Raw genomic sequence first — 20,000 nt, forward strand, 5'->3', positions numbered from 1 at the left:
AATCGGGTGGTAACGCAATTGGTGCGGGGTCATTTTTGAGTATATTATTATTAATGAAATATAAATTTTCCCCTAATTTAGGATTAAAATTTTATGGCGTTAGGTTTTGTAATTTAATGCAGGTAATTGTGTATTTCCAGGCCTAGCAAGTTCAGTAATTTAATCTTTAATATTTAATTTTCAGTAGTTTCTGCTGTGCTTTAATTACATATTTGAACCGAGATATAAAAATAATTATCGTTCATCCGTGATATGAAGATAGTAAAAGTTTGTGCATATTTTAGTATTGTATTATAAATCTCAATTTTTCTTAAATTTGTTTAGTAAGTTTTATTGATACTAATCTTTCCTCTTGAAATACAAAGAGCGTATTCTGTTGCAGTCAGTAAGTTTTTATAGTGAGTCGAGGTATGTGATTGGACCAACGTTTGATTAGGATGAGAACTCAGAATCCTGCTCTGTGTGGATTTTTGCTTTTGATACATTCCTCGAGAGAGGAAAGCCATGAAAAATATTGCGAGTATGGATTTAAAAGGTTAAAGTTGATGTAACTGGGTTCAGAGGGAAAGTTCGTAGAAATGTGAGGATTGTTAGGAAATCCCTCATTCTCGTGTTGAACTTCTCTCTTACGGATAACAGTCTCTTGTTGTCTTGATCTTCTTCTGCTACCGGAGTTATATTTTATATATTATGTAATTTTTCTAATTTTGGTAGTAACACACCTTATATTTTGTATGTTTTGTAGGTTTTCAAGTAGTGAAAGTAGTACATCTTATATTTGATGTATATGGTAGTTTTTCCAGTAGTGAAAGTAACACATTTTATATTTTATATATTTGGTAGTTTTTCAAGTAGTAAAAGTAACACATCTTATATTTTATATATATGGTAGTTTTTCCAGTAGTGAAAGTAACACATATTTTATATATTTGATAGTTTTTCAAGTAGTAAAAGTAACACATCTTATATTTGCCAGTTTTTCCAGTAGTGAAAGTAACACATTTTATATTTTATATATATGGTAGTTTTCAAATTTTGGAAGTAACACACCTTATATTTTATATATTTGGTAGTATTTCAAGTAGTGAAAGTAACACATCTTATATTTTATATATTTGGTAGTTTTCCAAGTAGTGAAAGTATCACATCTTATATTTCATTTATTTGATTGTTTTTCAAGCAGTGAAAGTAACACACCTCTACTATACGAGGATCAGGAAGCCCCCTCTTATTCCAGGAGTAGAAGCAGTAATAGTAATTGTAGTGATGGCGGTAGTAGTAGAAGTAATAGTAGTTGTTGTTGTTGTTTTTTGTTGTTGTAGCAGTGAGGAAGCAAATGACTGAAGCTTGAAATCGAATTACTATCCCATATTCATACGTCACAAAGTTAAACTGTTATAATACAGATGCTGTTTCTCACTTCAAAGTTATGAGGTTGACATGTGACACAATAACTGAAAATGACCAAAAGAATATCCCATTTGTGATACTGCTCGTTTAGAGGAAAGCTTCTCAGTTCTCAGCTTTTATGGGATTATTTTTCACCACCGTTTTCATTTGTATGATATATGAAAACATCTTCCATCGTCTGGTAGTTCCCCAGTATCTGGACTGATAAAAAATACGTCTGATTATAGGTTTCAATTCCTGGAGTGCTTTTAGATTATTGCCATCTGGTCCTGCTGGTTTATGAGTCTTAATTTTCTTAGCCATTTTAGTCTGAGATTGTTCTTTTTATTATAAGAACAATTCACGAGGTCTCTTAGGCTTTGAAAGGAAACTAGTGAGATGGAGGAGAATTATGATCCGTATTTGTAAGTTTCGTATATTTAAGGAGCCTATCTCAGTATTGTGGGTCATTAAAAATGACATGAGCATTAAAGGACTTTAATTTAGAGTAAAGTATCCATTTTCCTTAATTTCATGAATGGGAGTGTGCAGACACATTACCATATTTGTAAACTTGTAGTGTAAAGAAATAGATTTCATGTTAATCCCATACGAATAAGGGCTGCGTTTCTCCGGTTCCATTATGGGGTAAATTCCCCCTAAAGATCCCATGTCCTAAGGAAAACAACTGCAAATGTTTATTCCCACGAGTCGTTATTCTCTCAGCAGGTTGAGCCTTGTGATTCGCTTTCCCTTACGCCATTTGCCCTTTGGGGATGTACACAGAACGCTTCCTAAATGGAAGAGAGAGAGAGAGAGAGAGAGAGAGAGAGAGAGAGAGAGAGAGAGAGATTGTGGTATTGTTCCTCCGTCTCACTGGCTTCTTTTGGAAAGCCTGGGAATCCTAGATAATTTTTAAAAAAAATAATTAGAACAGTATGAGACAAAAAAAAAAAAGATGCATTAAGCAGCTAATCAGGATAGCAGTCATCTAGAATCACTCGAGGAATTGGAACCTTTAATCATCCGCATTTTTTATCATTCCAGATATTCAGGAACCTACCTGATGATTAGAGGATGGCTGTCATACCTCACACAAAAAAAAAAAACGGTGACCGAAAGAAACTCATAAAGGCTTTTCTCTAAACTAGTAAAATAAGCGATGTTCTTTTGACATTTTTTAAAGGGATATGTGTCACGTGACGATCTCATAACTTTGAAGTGAGAAACACAGAAGCGTTGTAACAGTTCAACATTTTTATATATGAACTTAGGATAGTGCTTCGATATCATTTTCCATTCATTCGCCTATCTATTACTAATACTACTGTAAGAATAAGAGCGGGCTTCGTAAGTCCCGTACAAGAAAGGTGGTTTATGGAGCATTATCACTGTTTGAAAATGTATAAAAATTAATTACAGTAACAAAAGTAGAAAAAAAAAAACGCAACATAGGTGCGCAACAGCAAGACCAGTGTTATCCATAACAGTATTGTCCTTCATGGAAAGACGTGATTAGAATTGACGAAGGCCTCATTCTGCACGGCAAAGGGTTTTCTTAACAGTCCTCACATTTGCTAAGAACTTTCCTTCTGGACTCGGTCACATCGATTGTCACTCGTTGTCATGCAATATTACTGAACCAAAATAAATACTGTTCTTTTAGGTAAATGAGTAATATTTACTTCAGCTACTGATGAGCTATTTCTTGCTGATTTAAGAGTCCCAAACCCATCCCCACAGAGACAGAAGCGACAGACCTGCTCCTTAAAGAGGAAAAAAAAAAAAATAAAAGAAAGGAAAACCAGAAACGGGTAAGAACTTTCAAAGTCTGACAGTAGCGGAAAAAAAGGCAGCCTCTGTGTGCATAACGGAATTATTAAAACAGCTTCCGTCATACGTATCAGCCCTAAGTAATGCTCATATTTTTTCCCGCATTCTTTGTATAAACTTTATGTTTAACCAACAACAATAAATAACTTTTATGGAGGTGTTATAATCTCAAAAGAAATTTTGCCTGTTTTTTTCCCTGAGAAAAATATAAGGAAAAATAAAGCAAAGGCAACAAAAAGTAAAAGAGAATTCAACGGCTCTTTATCTTTCACCATAAGTTTTGCTTTTATTTTTACTAGAGAAAAAGTGAGAAAAATAAACCTAACAACTACAATGAAAACACTACAGCTCCGGGAAGAGTGTTCTGGTTTTTACAGCGATTTTTCTTGCTTTGCTTATTTATTCATTTATTTTTTCACTTTACTTTGTGTATGAAACCTTTTGCGATTATCATCAGCCACAAATCCTTTCTTGACATTCGATAAATCACGCTCAAAAATTCTTTTTCTAGTCACTGAGGGCAGTATAGTTTTACGTCTATTAAAGCAGAACTAGCCAAGCGATAACATAATTATCCTGATAATTATAATCTAATAATCAGCTAGCTATTTCTCCATGAATTAATTGATATGCAATGATGCCAATAGCATCTTTCTAATTACCAATGATTGCTCTGAATCATTTGAATCATTTTCAAAGATCCAACAAATTTCGATAATGAGATCATTTTTCAATGAAATTTCGGAGTAAGCCGATGCCAGAGGCCTTAATCATTCAAACGTCGAGTGATATCAATTTTTCTTTAATTACACAGCATCAAACATATCGCTGTTCATTATCAGAGAGCTCACCGACAAGGTGAACAGCTGCCCTTTGATGTATCGGAACATTTTGCGCATCAAAATGTTTACTGATTAAAATCTTGTTCAATTTTTCTCCATAAGCGCTTTAATATATCATGAGAAATATGAAAATGAAAGAGTTCCCGCATATGGCACAAAAAGGACCCTAGATCTCCTTCTGGATTCTACTTTTACTTTCATCTGAGAAGTAGGAAAATAGGATACAGGAAGACATTTACGACTGAGTCTCCTCAACTCCGTCGCCACTAGGAGGCGCTAATGTAGCGAGTAACAATGTAGCCGCCATTAGCATTCATTAAGAGTATTCCACAATAGTAGATGGTCTTAGAGGACTACAATCTCTCTCTCTCTCTCTCTCTCTCTCTCTCTCTCTCTCTCTCTCTTCCATTTAGGAAGCATTCTCCGTAAATCCCCAAAGGGCAAATATCGTAAAGGAAAGCGAATCACAAGGCTCAACCTGCCGTGAGAATAACAACCCGTTGTATAGATATTTGCAGTTGTGTTTTTTTGAGGCACGGGATCTTGAGGGGAGTATTTATCACAGAATCGAACTGCGCGGAGGAAAAACATCTCCCTTAATTTTTATTGGATTAACAAAAACACTTGCATTATTGTAAAGTTTACAAAAATGGTCATGCATCTGTGTCCACCCTTTCATTAAATGAACATGGGACAATTATTCCCCCGCAAAAAAAAAGTCATTAGGAAATAGAGACTGCGTATTGTAAATTGAACTGTGCTGATACACCTGTGAGTTTTATTGAAATACATTTACGAGAGGAGTCCTTCCTAAATACACAAAATTGACAAATACCGATTATCACCCGCCCCCCCCCCCTCACAGGCTTCCTTTTCAAAGCCTGGAAGACCTCGTGAATTGTAGTTATAATAATAAGAACAAGATAAGCTGAGAATTAAATATAACTACAATAAAGGGCTGGGCAAAAATAGAAAAATACAGGCACAGACCAGCTGGTCCAGGTGACATTCATCCAAAAACACCCCCAGGAATCAGACGTATTTTTTATCAGTCCCTATATTCAGGAACTTTCCTGGTGATGGGAGAGGACTCTCATATATTATACACACAAAAAAGGACGCTGAAACATTCTCATAAGCAGAAAAGCCTTGGTCTAAACCAAAGGTTCGTAAACGACTTTCTTTTGACAATTTTGGACATGAATATCTCACTTGACACTCTCAACATTTAAATGGGAAATTTAATATAACAGTTGAATATTACCAATCATGATTATAGGATAATACTACATTGCAGTTTTTGATTAATATTTTTCTTACTGCTACATCGTGAGCCCCATATTGCATTAGAACTGAAAATATATACATCATGTGTCCAGCAGCAGAAGGAAAGATAAACAAGTAAACAATACGCCGAAGTATTTCTACAGCGTATAATGTATGAAACTCTCAGCCACGGCCCATGCAAATTTCAGCCGCGGCCCATGAAACTTTCAGCCATAGTCCGATTGAGCAAGTGCGTTATTTCTTGTTAATTTAAAAGGCCCAGCCCATCCCCAAAACTGACGTAGGCGACACTATATCTTAAGGGATAAAAAATTATAAACGACAGGAGAACATGAAAGGAGGCAATTTTCCAACCTGACAGGAGCCGGGAAGAGAGCCTGTGTGATAGTGTGTGATTCCGTCTGTCTCATTACGTAATTACCAAAACATTTACCTAATTGCATATCTTTTTCGATGCTCGCCTTTACCGGCGTTCTTTCTTTTAAAGTTAAAGTACAGCCAACAATAATAGCGTTCATGAAGGCGTTACACATTTCAAAGTATATATGGGAAAGAGACCCTATTGTAAATGTTTCATTAAAACTTATGGCTCTATCAGCAGTTTAATTTTTTTTTCTCTTTCTAGAGAAAAGATTACTTGATAATTGTCCTATATTCATTTTATGAAAGAAGTGGGCACAGACACATTACCGTTTTTGTAAACTTGGACAGTAAAGCAATAGATTTTATGTTAATCCCTTAAGAATAAGGGCGATGTATTCTCTCTGTGCGGTTCCTTGTTTTTTTTTTTTTTTTCTTTGGGGGGGGGGGGGTGCGGGGGTTAGTTCGCCCCTAAAGATCCCATGTCCTAAGGAAAACAAAACTGCAAATGTTTACTCCCACAGCAGGTTGAGCCTTGTGATTCGTTTTCCTTTACGCCATTTGCCCTTTGGGGATGTACGCAGACTTCTCCCTACAATGGGGGTTGTGGGGGGGGGGGGGGGGGAGAGAGAGAGAGAGAGAGAGAGAGAGAGAGAGAGAGAGATAGTAGTAGTAGTAGTAGAGTAGTAGTAGTACTCTAAAGAAGAGGTGATATTGTGGAATACTCTAAATAATGCTAATGGCTGCTACAAGGTTACTACACTAGCGCCTCCTAGTGACGACAGAGTTGAGACGAAGTCGTTAACACGTATCTTGCAATATTTCACTTTCCTACTTCTCAGATGAAATAGGCAATATAATCGCCAAGGGTGTTCAGGGTTCTTTGTGCCCCTTTATCCTTTTTTTCTTCTTATGCAGCAGCTCCCTAATTTTTAGACTATTTTATATTGACGTTGATGTTGACATAAATTAAAAAGGAATTTATCCAGTCAACATTTTGATGCGAGAAATTGGCCATTACATAAAAGGCAGCTGTTCACCTAATCCGGGTGCTCTTTAATGATGAAGAGCGATAAGTTTGATTATGTGTAATTAAAGAAAAATTTGATATCACTCGCTCTTTTGCATAAAGGCATCGTATCGATTTACGCCGGCGTTTCATTGAACAATGATTTCATTAATGCAATTTGTTAGATCTTTGAATATGATTCGACTGATTCAGAGCAATCGTTGGTAATTAGGAAGATATCGTAGGCATCATTGCATATCAATTAATTCATGCCAAATTGCTAGCTGATTATTAGATTATAAATCAGGGTAATTACGATTATTTTTTTGGTTGGCTAGTTCTACTTTAATAGATGTAAAACTTTATTGTTTTGAGTGAATATTTCAGTGCGTTTTCTGGATTTTTAATAAAGGTTTTTTTGATAATGATAATCGATTCAGCATTCAGACAATAGATAGATAAATATATGAATAAGAGAAGCGAATGAAGAAACATCGATGCAGAACCTGAACACTTCCCTCGGGGGAATAATTTCAGACGGGGAGCTCTACAGTTTTCAGTGTAGTTGTCAGTTGTTTATTATTTTTCCCCGTTTTTCTCTAATGAAAATAAAAGCAAACCTTCTGCTGACAGCATCAAGCCTTTGAATTCTACTTATTTTTTATGTTGGATTCACTAGATTTTTCTTTGTCTTTTCCAGATGAAAATGGTAGAATTTCTTTAAAGACCATACCGCTTGCTTAAAAGCTATATATATTTTTTTTTTGTTTGGCGGGGTTGGGGGGCGGGTGGGGGTGGTTTCTAATTAAACGAAAACAGCAACTATATAAATTATTAGTATTACAATAATTCCGTAATTAAAGTTTGCGGGAAATAAACGAAAACAGCAACTATATAAATTATTAGTATTACAATAATTCCGTAATGAGACAGACGAAATCACACATAAGAACCCAGAGAGGCTGTTTCTTCCCCACTCCTGCCAGGCTCGAAAATTGCTATTCTGCTTCTTTATGTCTTTCCTGTCTTTTATAATTTTCCTTCTTTTATCATTTTCCTTCCTTTTAAGAGGCATTTGTTTCGCTTCCGTCGTTTTGTTGATGGGCCTGGTACTTTTAAATTAGCTAGAAATGACGCACTTCCTCGTTAACTTTTGACTTGAATATGACTCATTTTCCGAATAACGTAATGTTTGTTTTGGTTTATAAATATTGCATGACAGGAGGATGTGACTGTTGCTTTATTTTGTTGTTGTTATTGTCCTTCTGCTGTTCTTCATATGTTTTATGTGCGTATTTTCAATCAACGATAATAACGCTATATGGGGCTTACGAAGACCGTCCCTGTTCTAGTTGTAGTGAGAGTTGTAGCAATAAGAAAGTGAATAAACGGAAATTCAAATTGCAGTATTATCTTATATTCATAAGCAATAATATTCAACGGTTATAATGCAATTTCCGAATTTCTCAATTTAGTTTTATGAGATTGTCACGTAAACACATAGTATGTACTGAATTGCAAAAACAAAAACAAAAAACAAATATTGATTGCTTATAAACCTTTGGTTTAGAGCAAAACTTTTCATACTTTACGAGAATTATTGGTGACCATTTTTTGTTTGTATAATATACGAGAGTCCTCCAATCATCAGGTAGATTCCTGAGTATCTGGACTGATAAAAAAATGAGTCTGATTATAGGCTCGATTCCCTTAAGTGTTTTTGGATGAATGCCATCTGGACCGACCTCCTCTATGCGTACCCCCCCCCCTTTTTTTTTTTTTTTTTTTAGCGATTTAAGTCTCAGATTGTTCTTATTATCATAACAACAATTCGCGTTGTCTCCCACCTTTTAAAGAGAAGTCACTGAGAAGGGGGAGGTAGATAATCCGTATTTGTAATTGCTATATATTTTGGAAGGATAGGATCTCGTAAATGTCTCATTAAACCTTACGGCTCCATTAACAGAGCTTAGTCTGCAATATGGTTTATTCCTTTTTTTCTGGTTGGGAAAGATCAAGTAAAAAATTTCCTGTTCATTTCATAAAAGGGAGGTTACAGACACATTACTATATTTGTCAGCTTGTAACAGTAAAGAAATGGATTTTATGTTAATCCCATACGAATATGGGCGATGGTTTTTCTGCGTCCGGCTCCATTCTGTGACAAGTATATACTGCCCTAAAGATCCCGTGTCCCGAGGTAAACACAACTGCAAATGTTTATTCCCACGGGTCGTTATTCTCTCAGCAGGTTGAGCCTTGTGATTCGCTTTCCTTTACACCATTTGCCCTTTGGGGTGTAGGCAGACTGCTTCCTAAATAGAAGAGAGAGAGAGAGAGAGAGAGAGAGAGAGAGAGAGAGAGAGAGAGAGAGAGAGAGATGGTAGTACTCTAAAGAAGACGTAATATTGCAGAGTACTCTAAATTAATGCTAATGGCCAGCTATACAGTGTTACTCACCACATTAGCGCCCCCTAGTGGTAAAGGAGTTGATACTCGGTAGTAAATGGCGTTATGTTTCATTTTCCTACTTTTCAGGTAAAAAGGGCATCGTATCGATTTACTCCGACGTTTCATTGAACAATGATTTCATTAATGCAATTTGTTAGGTCTTTGGATATGATTCGACTGATTCAGAGCAATTGTTGGTTATTAGAAAGATATCATAGGTATCATTGCATTTCAATTAATTCATATGGCGAAATTGGTTGCTCATTATTAGATTATAATTATTAGGATAATTATGTTATTGGTTCGCTAGTTCTGCATCAGTAGATGTAAAACTATATTGTCATGAGTGAATCCAGAATAAGAATATTTCAGTGCGCTTTCTGGATTTTCGATAAAGGATTTAATGGATAATAATAATCGCTTCAGCTTTCCGACACTAAATGTATAAATATATGAGAGAAGCAAAAGAAGAAAAATCATTGCAAAAATCTGAACACATTTCTTTCTCAGGTTAATAATTTAAGACCCGGAGCTATGCTGTTTTCAGAATAGCTGTCAGATATTTATTATCTTTCCCTGTTTTTCCATCAAAAATAAAAGTAAAACTTCCTTGATAGCGCTTTTTTTTCCTTACTCGGGAAGTAAATCTACAGACTACTTTTTTGTTGTTGTTATTGTTCGTGGGGTGTAGGAAAGGTCTATGGAGAGATTAAAAACTGCTGAAAAAGGTGTTTCAAGTTAAGTTAAAGATACAGGAATTTTAGGATAGAATATTTATGATTTATTTTTTCGAATGAAAATGTAAAAAAAAAAATGTGCATATTAAACCGTACAGAAAAATGATTCCTAATAAAATGTATCGTGTTTTTTCATTTTCGTTGGCGAAACAACGGGCTGTCTGTCCGTAGATTTTTGCACGTTTCAATATATTTGATGTATACTGAATATAGAGGCCATATTTCCGTTCAATCATTTGGTTTCCACTGATAACTGAGAATATGTGAACGTTTTTAATTTGTTTCCTTTTTATTTAATCCTTCTTAGTATGAGTAGTACTAAGTATGAGTATTAATTACGAAAACCACTTCACGTTAAGTTAGGCATATAATTATTGCAACTTATGCGTCAGTGGAAAATCTTGCACGTGTCCCGAGTAAGCTGGAGGTCGGATGACGCCTTTTTTGTGGGGGACGGGATTGTACTTGAACTTTGTACAAAGAAGGCATGAGAAGTAAATGCGAACAGTACAATCAACAGATACGTAAGTAGACAGATGTTGCAATAATTCCTTAATGAGACAGATAAAATGTTAATTGCATTAGCACACGGGGCTGTTTCTCTCCGGTTTCTGTTCGGATTTGAGATTCCTTTCTTGCCTCTGTTTTCCCTGGCTTTTACCATCTTTCCTCTATTAAGAGACAGGCCTGTTGATTCCTTTTAAATTAACGAGAAATAACTCATTTGTTCATTGATAGATAGGATGTGTGACAAATGCCTGTTATTTACCAAATAAAATGGTGTTTAATTTGGTTCTCCCCATAGAGGGGTAGTGCCGTCAGTGTAGGTATAACTTGAGGTTCTTTGCAGCGTGATTGCGTCCCTTTGCTACAACCACTTTCGTTCCTTTTACTGTACCTCCATTCATATTCTCTTTCTTCCATCTTACTTTCCACCCTCTCCTAACAGTTGTTTCATAGTGCAACTGCGAGGTTTTCCTCCTGTTACATCTTTGAAACCTTCTACTTCAAATTCCGTTTTAGTGGTGAATGACCTCATAGGTCCCAGTGCTTGGCCTTTGGCCTAAATTCTATATCCAGTTCTATATTCAATTCAATTTGGTTCTCTGATATTGCATGTTAGCCGAAGGCGACAATCGGTAAGACTGAGCTCAAAAGGAAAGCTCTGGGCAAATTTGAGGGCCGCTAAGAAAACTCGTTGTTGCGTTGCTGATGTTGAGGATTTTCTTAGATCTTCTTTTGCCGCTCGACTTGTATTTTATGAATTTTCTATTTTTGCAGACAGTTAAAATGATCCATAAACCAACTTAATATAAGATGGATAAGGAGTCATATAAGCTTCCTCTTATTCGAATGAAAGAAGATTTCAATCACAGCCGCAGCCTAATTTTTATACGCAATTATGTTCTGTGTCTCTTACTTTTTGAGTACAGTTTGCCATGTGACATATTATACAAGAAAAGTTATAAAAGACAAACACCTCGTATATGGAACCGGAGATTCAGAGCAAAGCTCTGTAACCTTTGTGAGATTCTTTCGGCCACAGTTTTTATGCGTATGATATACACCAGTTATCCTCTAAACATCATGTAGGTGTCTGAGCAACATGACTGATAAAAAAAAAATGTCTGATTAAAAGTTGATTTCATCAAGTCTTTTTTTTTGGATGAATGCCATCTGGACCAGCTGCTTTATGCGACTGTTTGATGTCTTTTCCTTTTGAATCCCTCTTTCTCTGAAGCGACTTAAGTCTTATATGATTCATTATAATCATAACAACAGTCTCGAGATCCCCCAGGCTTTGAAATGGAAGCCAGTGAGACGGAGAAGGCATAATTCATATTTGTAAATTTTGTATATTTAGGAAGCAGACCCTCTCGTAAACATGTTTAATTAAAACTTACTGCTACATCTGCGGAATTTGATTTATAAAAATTCTGCTTTTTTATGAATCCTTCTTCAGAAGTGGAGAGATCACGCACAAATTGTTCTATATTCAGTTCAATCAAGGAAGATTATAGATAGATGCATTACCAAAATTGTAAACTATAGAATAAGGCGTTAGGTTTTACGTTAATCCGGTAAGAATAAAAAAAAACATTGTTTCTCCGTCGGGTTACATTATGGGTTTCATTGTGGGGGCAAATTCCCCCCTAAAGATCCCATATCCTAAGGAAAACAATTCAAATGTTTATTCCCGCGAGTCGTTTTTCTCACAGCAGGTTGAGCCTTGTAATTCGCTTTTCTTTACGCCATTTGCCCGTTGGGGATGTACGCAGACTTCTCTTTACATGGAGAGAGAGAGAGAGAGAGAGAGAGAGAGAGAGAGAGAGAGAGAGTACTCTAAAAAAGACGTAATATTGCGGAGTACTCTAAATGAATTCTAATGGCGGCTACAATGTTACTCACTACATTAGCGCCTCCTAGTGACGACGGGGTAGAGACTCTGTCTTAAATGTCTTGCAATGATTCATTTTCCTACTTCTGAGATGAAATAGGCAATATAATCCCCAAGGATGTTTAGGGTCCTTTGTGCCCTTTTATCCTTTTTTCTTCTTATGAAGCAGCTCCCTACTTTTTACTTTTTATTTTATATTGAAGTTGATGTTGACATAAATTAAAAAGGAATTTATCCAGTCAACATTTTGATGCGAGAAATTGACCGCTACATAAAAGGTAGCTGTTCACCTTATCCGGTAGCTCTTTTTATAATGAACAGCGATATGTTTGATTATATTTTACTAAAGAAAATTTGATATCATTCTAACTAATTTCGGCTTACTCAGACGTTTCATAGAAAATTGATTTCATTACAGCAATTTATTGAATCTTTTGAAATGGTACTGCTGATTCAAAGCAATCATTAGTCATTAGGAAGATATTATTGGCACCATTCCATACCCATTTACGGATAGCACTGGTCTTGTATTCCGTATTGTTTTGGAGCTAATTTTTATGATTTTTTTTTTTTTTTTTTTTTTGTCGGTTACTCGAGAATTGAATGTTTTGTCGGTTATACCAGAATTGAGGAATCCCCTCTTTTTCTGCTATATTGTAGCAGCAGCAGCAGCAGTAGTAGTAGTTGTAGTATTAATAGTAAAAAAGCGAATGAACGAAAATTGCAGTCCCGTCCTCATGTCATATTCATACATAATAATGTTATACCGTTATTATGCAAGTTCCGTGTTCCCATTTTAAAATTACGAGAGTGCCATATGAACCGTATGTAGTGAAAACTCGAGCATCGTTTATGAAAGTCCTGGTTGGGAAAAAGTTTTCAGCATTTATGAGATCCTTTTGGTCATGAGGTAGGTCGCCGAGTACTTGGGCTGATAGAAAATGCATGTGATTAAATGTTCGATTTCGTAGAGTGTTTTGGGATGAATGCCATCTGGACCGACTTGCTATATGCGTCTGTTTTTGTTTTTCTCCAGAATCCCGTCGTTCTTGAAGCCATTCAGGTCTCCGATTGTTCTGCAAAACAACAATTCACGGGGTCTCCCATCTTTGGAAGGGAAGTCATTGAGAAGGAAGAAACAGTTTCTCCTTATTTGCAAATTTTGTATATTTAGTTTCATTAAAATAAAGTTTCTCTAGTTTTGTAATGATTTCTTTTTTCTCTCTGGGAAGACCAGTTAATTGACGTAGACTCATTCCATGAAAAGGAGAACGCAGATACACTACCGTATTCGTAAACTTGTACAGTAAGGCAGTAGATTTTATGTTAATCCTAAAAGAATACGGGCGATGTTTTACCTCCGTGCGGTCCAATTGTCGGGGTAGATTCGGCCCCAAGGATCCCATGTCCTAAGGAAAACACAACTGCAAATGTTTATTCCCACGGGGTCGTTATTCTCACAGAAGGTTGAGCTTTGTGATTCGTTTTCCTTTACGCCATTTGCCCTCTAGGGATGTACGCAGAACTCTTCCTAAATGGAAGAGAGAGAGAGAGAGAGAGAGAGAGAGAGAGAGAGAGAGAGAGAGAGAGAGAGAGAGATTGTGGTACTCTAGGAAGACCTATTACTGTGTGTACTCTTAAGAGAATGCTAATGGCTGCTACACGGTTACTCACTACATTAGCGCCTACTATTGGCGAGGGAGATGAGGCTTCATAAATATCTTCCTGCATTTAATTTTAGTTCCTCTGAGATGAAAGAGAAAATATAATCCCCAAGGATGTTTAGGGTCCTTAGGGTCCTTTATTCGTTTTAGTTCTTATGCAATAACTCTTACATATTCGTACTTTTTAAAATTTTATATTGAAGTAAATATTTCGATTCGGGAAATTTTCCGATACATAGAAGGCAGCTGTTAACCTTATCGTGAGTCTGTGATAATGAGCAGCGATATGTTTTGTTACTTGTATATAAAGAAAAATTTATAGCACACGAACTCTTCCATTATTAAGACCTGGTATCGACTTACTCCAAATTCGGTTTCATTGAAAAATTATTTTATTAATGCAATTTGTTGAATCTTTAAAAATGATACGACTGATTCAGAGAAATCATTAGTAATCAGAAAGATATTATAGACATTATTACATATCAGTTAATTCATGGCGAAATTGCTAGCCGATTATTATATTATAATTATTAGCATGATTATGTTATCGTTTGGTTAGTTCTGCTTCAATAGATGCAACATTATATTTAAACGCCATTTCACGCATGTCAGGAAAGATTATGAACAAATAGATAAATAATTTAATTTATTGATTAGTTAGGGGATGATGATAATCGCCGAAGCTTTCATACACAAAATAAATAAGTTAATAAATGAATAAATAAAAAAAGCAAAGCAAGAAAAACCGTTACAAAAAACCGAACACTCTTCTCTCCCTGATGAATAATTTAAGACTCGGGGCTGTAGTGTTTTCAGTGTAGTTGTCAGGTTGTTTATTATTTTTCTCCCGTTTCTCGAATGAAAAAAGGAAAACTGCTGCTGAAAGCAGAAATCTTCGGCGAATGCTCGGGTTTTTTGTTGCCTTCATTTTTCATTGTATTTTTACTCACTTAAAAAAAAGCTAAATTTTTCAGAAGAACAAAATGCTTCCACAGAATCTATTTTTGTTGGCTCTACTTGAACATTGTGCAAAGAAGGTATGAAAAAATGCCAGCATTACAAACAGCAGATGTATATGTAGGAGGAGGGCTTTATAATTCCCCAATGGGACAGATGCAATAGCACATTACCACATTGAGGTTGCTTCTTTCCTGCTTCTGTCAAGCTTTGTAATTGCCTTTTTCTAAGGCCGCGTATGTCGCTTCCGTGGTTAAGAGGTTAGGTTGCGGGCTTTTAGATTAACAAGATGTAACTCACTTGCTTTTCAATAGATGACGTAAATGCCACTCATTTGAATAATGACATATTTAGTTCATTTATATTGCATGATAGTAAGTTGTACGCTCGGTTTTCAACATTAACCTTCATTTAATTAATCCAGTTGCCTTATACACCAAGCTTTTCATACTTACAGTTTTGTATTCGTGGTCATTCTACTCAAGTGGCTCTCTGTAAACTGTAAATATCATGGTTCTGTAATTTTGCTTTACAGTAAGTGGGATATGTCGTTGTAACACTTTTATCACTAAAAGGATTCCTGTATTATTCCCTGCCGACAAAGTTTGTAAGGAGTATAGTTTTTCCCTCATTTCTGTCACGCTTACCTTGAAATAGGCATCTCTCCTACATGGTTAAGGAAACTGCAGGCAAATTTGGTACAAAGGCAGACAATCATGCGTAGATGTGCTTGAAGGAAGATTGTCTTTACGTCTATCTCTCAAATCTTATTGCTCACATTGTCATCACAACTTCTTTTACACGGCTAAATACTTTCAGTTGTATTTTGTACAAAGAGGCATAATTCATATGATGTGTCTGCAGGAAGATCGTCCGCCTGTCAGTCTGTCTGTGTTTCTGTAACTTTAGTGTGTGATTCCAGATCTCATTCATGGGTGGACGGGTTTCAGTCAGACTTGTTACAAAAGACCATCAGCTTCTCTTAGATGACCAACCGTATGGATCCTTTTTGGTGCTGTTCTGTGTTTTCTTCCTTTGTCAAACAGCTAATTACCTTTGATATACTTTGTTTTATCGACACTGTCCCCCGTAGGGAGGTATTGCCGTCAGTGCACCTCACGCGGTGCACTGTAGGCATAACGAGGGGTCTTTGAAGCGTCTCTTTGGACCTTAGCTGCAACCTCTTGCATTCCTTTTACTGTAACTCCGTTCATATTTTCTTTCTTCCATCTGACTTTCCGCCTTCTCAAACAGAGGTTTCACAGGGCAGCTGAGAGATTTTCCCCCGGTTGCTCCTTATAAACCTTCTTATTGTCAGTTTCCCTTTCAGCGTTGAATGGCATCATAGGTCACAGCGCTTGGCTTTTGGCCTTAATTCCTTGTTCTATTCTGTTCTATATCGACAGTGTTGTTATACAATATTTTTTTATAAATATTATATATTTCCCGTCGGTATTGTCATACCCTTTCCAACTCCACGTGCTCTTGTTTCAGTCAAAATCATCTTTAAACTTTCTTGAACTTTTCTTTTTTATCCTTAACTTTATTCTTTTTTTTATTACCTGCCTTTACACTGACACCCTTCGAAGATATTTTATTCCGAAATCTTACCACTTTCCTAATTTCCTTCTTCCCAATAACTTTCAGTCTCTCTCGTCTCTACTGCAACCAAAGTTTTCCTCCCTTTCATTTTTTTCTTTATTATGCCTTTCTGACGGTTCCATCGTTCACTTCATTGCTTTTCCCCTTCCTGGCATCTCTTCCATAATAAAAGTTTACGTTTGTCTCGAAAAATAACATGATTGAAAATTTGAAACCCTCCGGGTCGCCCAATTTCTTCCATGAAATGTTCCTGTTCCTCACGATAAGACAAATTATTTATTGGACGATGACTCTCTCTCTCTCTCTCTCTCTCTCTCTCTCTCTCTCTCTCTCTCTCTCTGCGTCAATAACCTTCATGTAGTGACGCCAGTTTTAGTATCATAAATCAGTCTCTCTCTCTCTCTCTCTCTCTCTCTCTGCATCAATGACCGTGATGTAGTAACGCCAGTTTTAGTAAGCATAAATCAATCTCTCCTCTCTCTCTCTCTCTCTCTCTCTCTCTCTGCTTCAATAACCTTGATGTTGTGACGCCAGTTTTAGTAAGCATAAATCTCTCTCTCTCTCTCTCTCTCTCTCTCTCTCTCTCTCTCTCTCTCTCTTTGCTTCAATAACCTTGATGTTGTGACGCCAGTTTTAGTAAGCATAAATCTCTCTCTCTCTCTCTCTCTCTCTCTCTCTCTCTTTGCTTCAATAACCTTGATGTTGTGACGCCAGTTTTAGTAAGTATAAATATCTCTCTCTCTCTCTCTCTCTCTCTCACTCTCTCTCTCTCTCTCTCTCGTTGTTTAGCTGTAATCTACCTACCTATAAATCATCTATTTAGTCGCCCACAAATCGTTTGGACGAATAGGGAGCTGTTGGGAGAAAAAGAGACGCTTTGAAACCTTATGTTACTGTGTATATTTTCTAGCAAGTAGAGGAGAGGGAAAGGCGGTAAATGAAATGTATACTTCACTTACAGTAATACGTGTAAATTAAATAACCCTCAGAATATGGCAGTAAAGAGAATTTGTGTACTCGTCCCCGTCGTTTGCTTTTTAATAACAATTTGGCAACAAAGTTTGTTATTTAACCAGAATCATATGAAATGCTCGGTGAGGTATTCGTCTTTTTTCCGCTGCAAAATATATTTTCCACTGCAGCATACTCTGGATAACATTTACCGATGATTTATTATAATGCCTTTCATGAATCACGACTGAATGGGACGTGGAAAGAAGAATCTTGCCCAGGCTCTTGACAATCAGACTCTTATGTTGCCTGCAAGAACTTCATAAAACTTGTGAAAGCAGTAAATTATGAATAGTTCATTTATAGATATCTTGGACTAAGCAGGATTGGGTTTCGCGAAGTACAAGACGGTTATGGAAATAGATATATAAATATGTTTACAGTGTATATGTATATATTAAAGGGGAAAAATCGCCCACTGCTGGTTTGCAAAAATATCTTTTCATAAATGTTACACTGTAATAAAACCAATTATCTCTAACTGATAATTCATCATACATAAAAGAGAAAGATTTTATGAGGTACGTTTATACTCATACATACATACATACATACATACATACATACATACATACATACATACATGCATACATAAACGCATTTAGGTATGTGCCAAAGCATAGAATACCGCTTGAAGTTTCAGGGTCAGTAATTTTCAAATAGAATTTAGTGTTTAAAACATTTTTTTTATATACACTGATCAATACTATTTAAATGTTTTACTCAACAATTTGCCTTGGCTATATACAGATATACCTATTGGATGTTAAATGCAGAGTAATTGAAAATATACTATAGATAAGTATAAAAATTGTTTTTATATGTCGGTTTTTTAGTAAGATTAATGATTACAAGTGCAACGAAACTAACTATAATATTAATTTCATTTTAGTTTTCTGTAAAAGAAAACTATCGAGATGGCTATTTGTCTGTCTGTCCGCACTTCTGCCCGCCCTCAAATCTTAAAAACTACTGAGGCTAGAGGGCTACAACTTGGTGTATTGTTCATCCACCCTCCAAATAGTAAACACACCAAATTGCATCCCTCTAGCCTCAGTATTTTTTTTTTATTTCATTTAATCATTTAAGGTTAAGATTAGCCTTGATCGTGCGTCCGCCAAAGATATAGGCTGAAAGTATCATGGGCCGCCGCTCATACAGCATTATACGCTGTACAGAAAACTCGATGCCGCCGAAGAAACTTCGGCGCATCTTTTACTTGTTATTAATATCAGTAGTATTCAGAATTGTGAATTATAAGACGAAGGCTAACGATGTTCATCTGTTCTTTTACAGACCTGGGCAAGACGTCGATTCTTCTCTCAGAAGTTTAAAGGTAAGTGGCGATGAAGAATTCCCTGTGTCCGGTTTGGCTTCAGTGCTGTTCCGGAACAGTGCCAGAGAGTGCCAGAGCACTGCAATTTTAACAACTTGTCGCTTCCTCATGGGATTTTAAGTTGCGCCCCATCACTACTACTGCGCTCAGGCCCGAATTGTAACTTTTCCGGAATTCTTTACCTGCTCCTCCCCTCCCACTCCTATCGACGCCCTCCCCCAAGTTCTTTTCCTCTATTGCAGGAGGGAATTCCCATTTCCGGCAACATCTGCAACATTAAGTTTTGCGAAAGTTTTGATGTGGCTGATCCTACCGGATCTTTAGGAACAATTTGTCTGCTGCCCGGCTTTGCACAAAAGCCTAAGCTGGTGTTGGTCTCTGAAGGTGGCCCTGGCGTCCGTCCGGCCATCGAATGCCTGGGGCCGGTTTTTTTTTTTTTTTTTTTTTTTTCTTCTCTAATATGTCTCTGTTTCGTTTTTACATTCTAGGGGAGTAAGCCTACAAACTACTTTGTTGTTGTTGTTGTTGTTGTTGGAGGAAGCGCCTGAAAAAGGTGTTTTGCGTTGTGTTAAAGATACTGGAATTTTAGAATAGGATATTTATGATATCTCTATTAGAATGAAAATGTAAAAAAATAAATAATGTACATGTTAAACAGTATACAAAATAATTTCTAGTAAAATATAAATGTAAAAAAATAAATAATGTACATGTTAAACAGTACAACAAAATTATTTCTAGTAAAATATAGCGTACTTATTTTAATTTTCGTTGGTGAAACAAGGCTCTATTTTACTATAGATTTTAGCGCACTTTAATTCATTTGGTGTATTGAATTTAGAGGCTGTTTCCGTTCAGTTATTTTGTGTTACCACTTATAACTGAGAATATATGACCGTGTTTAGTATGTGTCCTTTTTATTTGATCCTTGTTGTTAGTATGAGTAATGCTAATTATGAATATGCTTGAGAGGAAAATCTTGCACTCGATCCCGAGTAAGCTGGAGGTCGAATCACGCGTTGCTTCACTTGCATATAGTAGTTTTGTCGTAGCTTTGTCGTTCGGCGTTGCAATCCTTAGTCCTTAGGCCTTAATACTCCTAATTAAAAGAAATTAGTCTC

The 20,000-nt window shown here is 36.3% G+C and overlaps 1 protein-coding gene across 1 annotated transcript in view; it reads left to right on the plus strand.

Annotated features, from left to right (window-relative positions):
• The window catches only part of LOC135197901 (dual oxidase 2-like), a 1,007,375-nt gene that overhangs the window by 276,243 nt on the left and 711,132 nt on the right, over positions 1-20,000 (plus strand). The window contains exon 3 of the mRNA XM_064225123.1: positions 18,840-18,879. The gene's annotated coding sequence lies outside the window, so the exon portion shown is untranslated. The remainder of the gene's footprint in view (positions 1-18,839; positions 18,880-20,000) is intronic.

The sequence above is a fragment of the Macrobrachium nipponense genome, chromosome 21 (genome assembly GCF_015104395.2).
Source record: "Macrobrachium nipponense isolate FS-2020 chromosome 21, ASM1510439v2, whole genome shotgun sequence".
Lineage (NCBI taxonomy): Eukaryota > Metazoa > Arthropoda > Malacostraca > Decapoda > Palaemonidae > Macrobrachium > Macrobrachium nipponense.